The following is an 8,586-nucleotide window of genomic DNA, read 5'->3' as shown; positions in this document are numbered from 1 at the left end:
GAAGGGTCTCTTTAAATGTACAATGACTCTATTAACTTAGAATAAATCCTAGAAGTCCTCAATGAGGACTTTGACCTAAAACATGATGACCTAAGCATGAAATCCATGCTTTAATAAGTAGTAATAATAATAATAAAATTTGTTTTCATTTTTTTTCATAAGTACATTTTATTATGACTCAAATATAATTATGAATACCGAACCTAATTACATTCTTCAACACCACTTGCATCCAATCACATGCAAAATTCCAATTGGCATTGTAAAAATGAAGTTTTCGGAATTCACTTGTGGAGTTTTAAGTGGAGGCAATGGCAAGTCCTCATCCTCCGTATGCTTGCATTATGTTCCGACTAATAATGAAGGGTGTTTTGTGTTTGGGCTTGGGTTTGTAATTGAGGCAGCGAAGTTAGAACTCTCCAACTCAAAGAGGTGTTGGGGATAGCAACAAAGTTTCCTTGGAGTCTTAGTTTGTGTTTAGTTTCTTGGAACCTTGGAGTTCGGTGGGCTGGTGTGGGCATCATTCGCAACTCCCTGCGTGAAATATTAGTTGATTACTTTCTTTTTATGGAAACTTGTTTTCAATTTAGTCTTGTGGTTGGGTTTGAGGTGATAGGTCTTGTTTTTTTGAGTTGGGAGGCTTTGTCTCAGTCTTCTTGTTGGGGTCTAGGTGGCTTAGCAGCCTATTCTTATTCGTTGTTTCAGAGCTCCCTTGAATTGGTAATTTATGGGCTAGTGGCTATAGCTAGTGTCAATGAAGGTGTGTGTCATTATGTGAAATGTAAAGAGAGGGTTGAAGAGCTCTTGTGGGTACTTTTCGTGGATACCTAAGAGTCTTATGTGTCAGGGGTTCATTGTTTGGGGTGTGTCTGTGCATTTGTTCAATGGTGTCGGTGAATGGCTCCTTCACAGAGTTTTTCATGACTTTTGTTCAACACGTAGGTGCTTCAATCGAGTTTGAGGTCTGTGTCTTGAGCTTTGGGGGTGGTTTAGTTGGTTGGAGTTCGAGTTCTATGGAAGATGTGTTTTGTTTAAGTTCTTTTCTTTGCAGGAAGAGGAAAGTATAGTAATTTCTCCAGGTAGAGACAATGAATGTGTTGTAGGCAGGGGGGAGGGGGCAATGGTCTGTAGGGCAGAGAGGAGTGAGTCTCTTCGTTGTTGTTCCACCAAAAACAAGGAAGGAAATATGTAAGATGGAGACTCAAGTAGGGGTGGAGAGACAATATCATTCTAATTATGGAGGATATGTCGACTTGGGTTCCTGACCCTTGGAACACAAGGGGTAGGAAGACGCAACATTTGAATTATGTGGCTTTGCACTAGCAAATGTAAACTTTGTTGGCGCTTGTCGTAAAAGACAAGTAAGTGGACCAATATAACGTCTTTTCCATCATAGAAGAGATTAAAAGCATGCTAAGAAATCAACGCTTTTGCCTTGACAAGATTGGCTCCCACCTGGCTCATGTGGAGGGGCATATTGCATGTGAATATAATAGTGGGGATCCGCCATATCCATTAGGTTCGAGTGCAAGGGTGCTAGTGACAATTTCATCTTTAGATAATTATTAGTGTTCCTATTGGATGGATTTGCAGTCTTATGTTCTCTGTCTTTTGGCTTCACCCAATCATAAGGTCTTTTGATTTTATGATGCAATTAGTTTGTAGTAGTTTGTGTCAGTTAAGGAGTAATATAGTGCTTTGTAAATTTTGTATCCACTGTTGTATAAAGAAAAACAGACATGCTAGTGTTAGGAGTAATGACTTGAGGAGGATTAAAATCCTTAGAGTACAATCTTGCAAATCTATGTAATCTTGATTTTTGGTAATACAGAGCAGCAATTTACAATTTTTTTTTTAAACATATTTAGCATCAAGTTAGTGCGTTGTGCTTAACTAGATTAATATACAAAAATGAAGTATATTTCAATTGAATGGTCATCAAGTCTAATATGACTTGGCTTTACCGAGTAATGATGAAAAACATGATAAGCATTGGGATTTATAATTTTCCATAAAAAAAATTAAATGCATAATTAGTTATGGAAAATAAAAACTCTATGTTATTAAATATAGAAAAACCATTACTAAATTTTTTTAAGAAGAGTTTCGGCGTAAATCACATGTAGAAAAACTTTGTTGACGCGTTTCGAACCAACTAGTGTGGTTCATCGTCAGGACAAGTTGAGGAGTCAGATCATGGCTGCAAGTTAAATAGGGAGAGCAGATCTTCCAAACGGCTAAGTGTGACCATTAATGGTCACACCTAGCCGTTAATGGTCACACCTAGCCGTTTGGAAGATCTGCTCTCCCTATTTAACTTGCAGCCATGATCTGACTCCTCAACTTGTCCTGACGATGAACCACACTAGCTGGTTCGAAACGCGTCAGCAAAGGTTTTCTACATGTGATTTACACTGAAACTCTTCTTAAAAAATGTTATGGATCATAGAAGCCTCAATTCAATATACTAAAATTACTTGTTATCTTATAAAACTACTTGTTATCTTATATTAAATTCAAAACTCTTTGTTATATTATAAACAAATCAAAATTTTATATTAATTTGTTTTTAATCTTAAAAATATATTAACTTTCTAATTTATAGTATAAACTTTCTAATTCATATTTAAAGTAAATATATTTTTTTATATACATATGGGGTATGGGATAAGGCTTAATTTTAAATATACATTATGTTTTAAGAAATTAATTACGCCGTAAGGCGTTTCCCTATGAAAAGAACTCCCTCCAATGCCACCTGTCTTTTTGTAAGCCTTTGATTTAAATGTTAGACGATAGAAATCACGTGTACCATCCGATTAAAATCTGGTATGATTCAGTTACGGAGATTTTCTTATGGCATCAATTCTGCAGGTTCTTTTGAGCTAGGCGTTACGGGTACTCCAACCGTTTGACAAAAATAGCCTTCATGGGAGCCCGGAAAAGGCTCTCTTACAGCGGTCTTGATTCATTCTCTTCTGCAGATGGGGGTTTGGTTTTCTGCTTCCTCGCCCATGTTCCACCCCAAAAGCAGGGAAAAGTTCAGATAATGTGGCACCTTCTGAAGCAGAGGAAGAGCCACGGCACCTTGGGAGCCATTCCCTGAGGTCTGGAGTGGTGATACCAATCCTCGGCCTCCCCCTGGGCTTACAAGAGTGAAACCTTGCTCACCTACTGTCTCAACAATGCTCCTCCGTGTCATCATTTGGCTCCCCAAGGGCTCTTCATCATCATTTTCCTCTTGCGGTTTCTCTCTTGGTTTCATGCCTATTATGAGAGTAGTTTTTCTCCCCTTTTTGCTACGAGTTATCAACTCTTATGAGAACCTGGCTTCATGCCTCTTATGAAAGTCGTTCTTCTTCCCTTTTCGCTACGAGTTATCAACTCTTATGAGACCCCTCTTGTTTTCTTGTTTGCAGGTAAGTGAACAGTTCTCAATCCAAGTTTGAAGGTGGTTTGAAATGGTTTTCCCGTAAATAACCAAGTGCTCCCTTTCTTTTTCTAGGTTGACAAATTTTCCACCAAGCCTGCAGCTTATTTATTTTTCTGTTATTAATGCATGGACCCTGTTTAATTTATACCCAAGAGTTTCTCGAGGAGGGTTTCAGATTTAGCTATGGTCGCTTCAACGACGTTTAGGCAGTTTTAACTGCTTATTGTTCTATGTAAAATTGATGCACTGTTATTGTTGTTATTTTACACTGTATTTAGCCATGTAATCACACTTAGGTTACTGGGTTTTAACAAATTGGGACCAACGATTAGTCATTTGTTAGGTTGGAGTATATTTACATGGAGATAACGAATGTATTCACCTAGATTAGAGTTCAGTAGAGAAGTAATCCACGCGATCTGTGCAAAATCCTCCATATTTGTGCAAGAAGGAATTGTTCTTCGTTGTCCACATGTAAGTTCATTTTCTTTCCAGATTGTAATTGTTTCACCAATCAACCCATGAATTTTCTTTTATGGATTTGTGTAAGTTCATGAATTTGCTTTTATGGATCAGGAAAAGTAATTTTCTATTCTATAAATCTAGAATAAGCTAGACTTTAATTAAGTAAATTTGTAGGTCGTTTCTTCTTCCCAGACTATTAGGTTTCTGTTAAACACACTTTATGAAAAAGTTTATTCAAATTAACAAATATGACCATAACTGGCTTTTAGGATCACGAGGTTATGATTTTATTCCGGTTATTGTAATCAAATATTAATTTTGGGAGCCTCTTTACTGTCCACTGAAATTGCATCGGGGAAGGAGATAATTATCTCTGCTTGAAATTAATTTTTCTTTAGCTCTAACTTGACTGAAGGTTCTATTAGAATATGCCTTAGTTTAATTAAAGTAACATATGGCTTGTCTCTGATCTTATTGAAATTTTCAGTGATTATATTCCATAGTTATGTTTTCCCTAACAATTAGTGAGAATCCACACTCCGCAACAACTTCATGCAAACCATGTGCCGAAATGCATGAAAAGTTTTCACGTAAGCTACCTGCTTTAATTCTCATGAGAAGAGGTTTTGTAACTTTGGCCAATGTGTACAATTATTTATTGGTATATTGTTTGGAGGTAGGTATCAGATGAGGGTAATTAATCACTGGCCTTGTTAGTTAAAAATTTCACAAAACAACTATTATTAGTGAGAATCCACACTCCGCAACAACTTCATGCAAACCATGTGCCGAAATGCATGAAAAGTTTTCACATAAGCTACCTGCTTTAATTCTCATGAGAAGAGGTTTTGTAACTTTGGCCAATGTGTACAATTATTTATTGGTATATTGTTTGGAGGTAGGTATCAGATGAGGGTAATTAATCACTGGCCTTGAAAGTTAAAAATTTCACAAAACAACTATATATACTGGACCTTTAAAACAATGTATATTTATAACTTCCACTTCCTATCTGCCACTCTATTTTAGTGTCCTAAATGCCAATGAGTCCATATTCTTTGGACTATTTTCACTTTATCAGGAGGGTATTTGTGTAGAAAATTGTTTTCATTCTACAGGAGGGTATTTGTGTAGAAGATTGTTTCTGTTCTACAGGAGGTTTCAAAGCTCAAAATTGGCCTTGAAAGTTAAAAATTTCATAATATAATCTTTCTGGAAAAACAACTATATATACAGGACCTTTAAATCAATGTATATTTATAAATTCCACTTCCTATTTGCCACTCTATTTTAGTGTCCTAAATGCCAATGAGTCCATATTCTTTGGACTATTTTCACTTTATCAGGAGGGTATTTGTGTAGAAGATTGCTTTTATTCTAGAGGAGGTTTCAAAGCTCAAAGTACATCAAAATGTGGCTCCCTTGCTGAAAATACAATGATGGTTTCTTACAGACAAAAAGAGTGGCCTGGCCGTTATAAAAATTGTTCCCACTTATGGCCACTAGCATTGCAGAAACAAAACGAGTGTCGCTGTCCACTTAAACCAGGTGAAGTTGCAGTTATCTTGAAGGCAATGGGGTATCCTAAGGAGATCCACATAAATGAGAATATGCCACATCTTCGGGTTATCAACAGTTTCAACTCATCAGGAAAGGAAGGAAATCATCAGTGTTAAAATGGGCCAAGAGACCCTCCACATACCTCACCTCACCCAACTTCCACTACATTGCTGCACTTAAACTCCCAAGAATTTCAAATGAAGTATATCATTGATATCATTACAATTAAATGACCAATAAATCTAATCATCATTTTTTTTAATTCACTGCAAATGTTTTAAATTTTGAATGTCGTCCAGGTGTTGATGATATTGCTAGTTGTTTCATTAAATTTATTGATGAATATTTCGACGAATTAAATGAATGGCTTAGTATGATTTGTTCCATTAATGCACGTGTGAGGTGAAATACGATCGTTAGATTTTATGTAAGTTAAGTCGCAAATATGGGAACACAAGTTAATGCATCATGGTCAAATTATGCAATAATTTGTAATCCTGGAATGGTTCAAACCTAGCGAGTTATATATCCACCGTCCATGTATACTCCACAAAACAGAAAATTTGGTGAGAGTTATGCCCACCAAACCGTTTCACCGCACAGATCATTCTAGTTATGACAAAAGGAGCGCGCTACATATATTCTTGGCACTGCATCATCCTGAAACACATCGACAATCCCGCAAAGCGTTCTAAATTTTGTTTGGGTTTCTGTTCGAATTTAATAATTCTTATAATAACTTGGTGGGTGTCGTAGATTGAACATGGAGTGCGCAGAAGATACACTTAAAATCTCGATGGATCTATCGTAACCAATGAAAGAGCACACTATAAAGGATAAATTGCTTTCAACCTCCAAGGATGTCATACTCGATGAAAGCCCATTTGATATATGGTGGGTTACTTTTGACACTTTTTTTTTACACATTTTTCTGGAGCAAAACCATGTTGCAGATGTGGTATTTAAAAGAGGTGTGACAAGAACTTCAGGGGTCATCTCATATACTTCATGCATTCATGACAACAAGATTGACTTCAACAATTTTAATATCTTCTAATCTTACTAATTTTGGTTTTGAATACTTAATATGTTTTTTTGAAAGGACTATTCATGCCTCTAAAATACTATAATTCTCTTAAAAAGTCTATTTTGACAGATTGTAAGTAATAAATATTACATGAGAAAAACAAAACTTCATTAGATGAAAAATTATATATATGAATTCTCTTTTTATATATAAAAAACAACATATTTTTTCTTCTGAAAAAAACATTGCATTTTGTTTCCAATTGTTCAAATTAATCTTGGAACAAAATTTGTTGTGACTGCTTAATATTGAGTTTAGCAATAATTTGTATTATATTAGTTTTTGCTTGGTTTATTGCTTGTAAAACGCCCTAGAGTTGAAAACAATCATGCTTATGTGGAAGAAGTGGGATTGGAACAAGGAAACAACCTTCAGGCGTCATATAAAATTGGTAAGGAATTTGGTTCAAATGGTTTTGTTAGATATCATAGAGTGCATAACTAAATATTATTAGAGAATTTAATTTCAACAACCTATTAACCGTCCATCCAAGTATCATCCCAGGCATCTTAATTCAATTTTCACTTTGTCCAATTTAATTCAATCACTGCAATCATTCATTATTGTTTATGTCTCCAATATAATCATTGTGCTCAACGCACCCATTGAAACATCGCTAAGGTCAGCGTATTGAAAACTCATTTGGAGCATGAAGTCAGCACAAAGTCAGTTTGCATAAAAAGGTAAAGGCACAATTTATTAGTAAGGCAAACACCATTTTTTAACAAATTTGTTTCAAAGGCTTTCTTAAAATAATTGTGATTTAGGTGTGGTTTATTAGTACCGCAAACACCTTTGTTTTAACAAATTTGTCTCAAAGGATTTCTAAAATAAAGGTGATTCATTTTTGTTTAAAAAGAATCTTATGTTATGTTGTGAAAAAAGGGAATTTAAAAAAAGTGTTTATGTAATTTTTTTGAGAACAGCTACAAAAGTATTAAAAGGCACTTCCCTTTGAAAACAACTCTCCTAGCTGCCATGGTGTATCTGTTTGTAGCGCCTAATATTATGCTTGATATTATGTTAAACGATTAAAGAATCCTCTGCCATTAGATTGAAACAATTATTGAACAATTATAACGAGCTTCCTCTATGATAAGCGACACATTTGCATCGCACAACCCCAAAAGCTCGCAACAAAGAGGATCGAAGCTCGCAACAGAGAGGGTCAATTTGAGATCCTCTACCTCAAATTCATGCAGCTCGTCACAACCCTCATGGAATTGAAGTTACCGTCAATTGTCGCCGTCTATGGGCATGCTTCTATAGGGGGATTTATTTCTGCGTTAGCCCATGACTACAGATTCATGAGAAAGGACAAAGGGTTTCTGTATATGAGCGAGGTAGACATGGGTTTCGTCATTCCTCTGAGTGGCATGTCCATCATTAGGAGCAAGGTTGATTCATGTTACTTGACAGAAATTATGTTGGGCAGACCCAAGTACTCTACTCCCATGGTCTTCAAAGCGGTTTTGGTGGACTATGTTCACGATAATTATGTCGAAACCCTAGAAGCCACCATTGATGCAGTTGTTAAGATGGGTCAGAAAAAATGCAATAAAGAGGTTTACCTACAACTCAGGCTTTGTCTTTTCTCCGAACCTATGGAGAAACTCTAACTGGTTGCCAAAGAGGGTTCTCCACTACTTTCCCGCCTTTGATTTCTTTATCTTTAAACATTTTTTTTTTTTTAACTTTGTGAACCCCATGTGTCAATTGTTTGAGTACTCAAATATATGAATATTATGCATAATATTTGCATTCACAAAAGCTAGTGCATTCTACAGAGTTCTTGTAGCCCCATTTTTATACACTGCCATCTGTAAATTTTGATTCTACAGAGTTCTTGTAGCCCCATTTTTATACACTCCCATTTGTAAATTTTGATTCTATGCCAAACTAATCAGTGCATAATATTAAAATTCTAGAGCGTATTTAGAAAAATGTGAAATAGACTTAAGCTCATGCGTTTTTAGAGGCTTGAATGAACACTAAAGAAAATTCAAAATCACAAGGTTACTAATGTGACAATTGTATATGA

At 35.7% G+C, this 8,586-nt stretch overlaps 1 pseudogene; it reads left to right on the top strand.

Annotated features, from left to right (window-relative positions):
- The first annotated feature begins 7,523 nt into the window (after positions 1-7,523).
- On the top strand, positions 7,524-8,206 carry LOC149241902 (enoyl-CoA delta isomerase 1, peroxisomal-like; annotated as a pseudogene).
- The last annotated feature ends 380 nt before the right edge of the window (positions 8,207-8,586 follow it).

Source organism: Pinus tabuliformis, chromosome 8, assembly GCF_031772625.1.
Source record: "Pinus tabuliformis cultivar Carrire ecotype Pingquan chromosome 8, CPIR1, whole genome shotgun sequence".
Taxonomy (NCBI): Eukaryota; Viridiplantae; Streptophyta; class Pinopsida; order Pinales; family Pinaceae; genus Pinus; species Pinus tabuliformis.
This window is presented reverse-complemented; position numbering and strand designations above follow the sequence as displayed.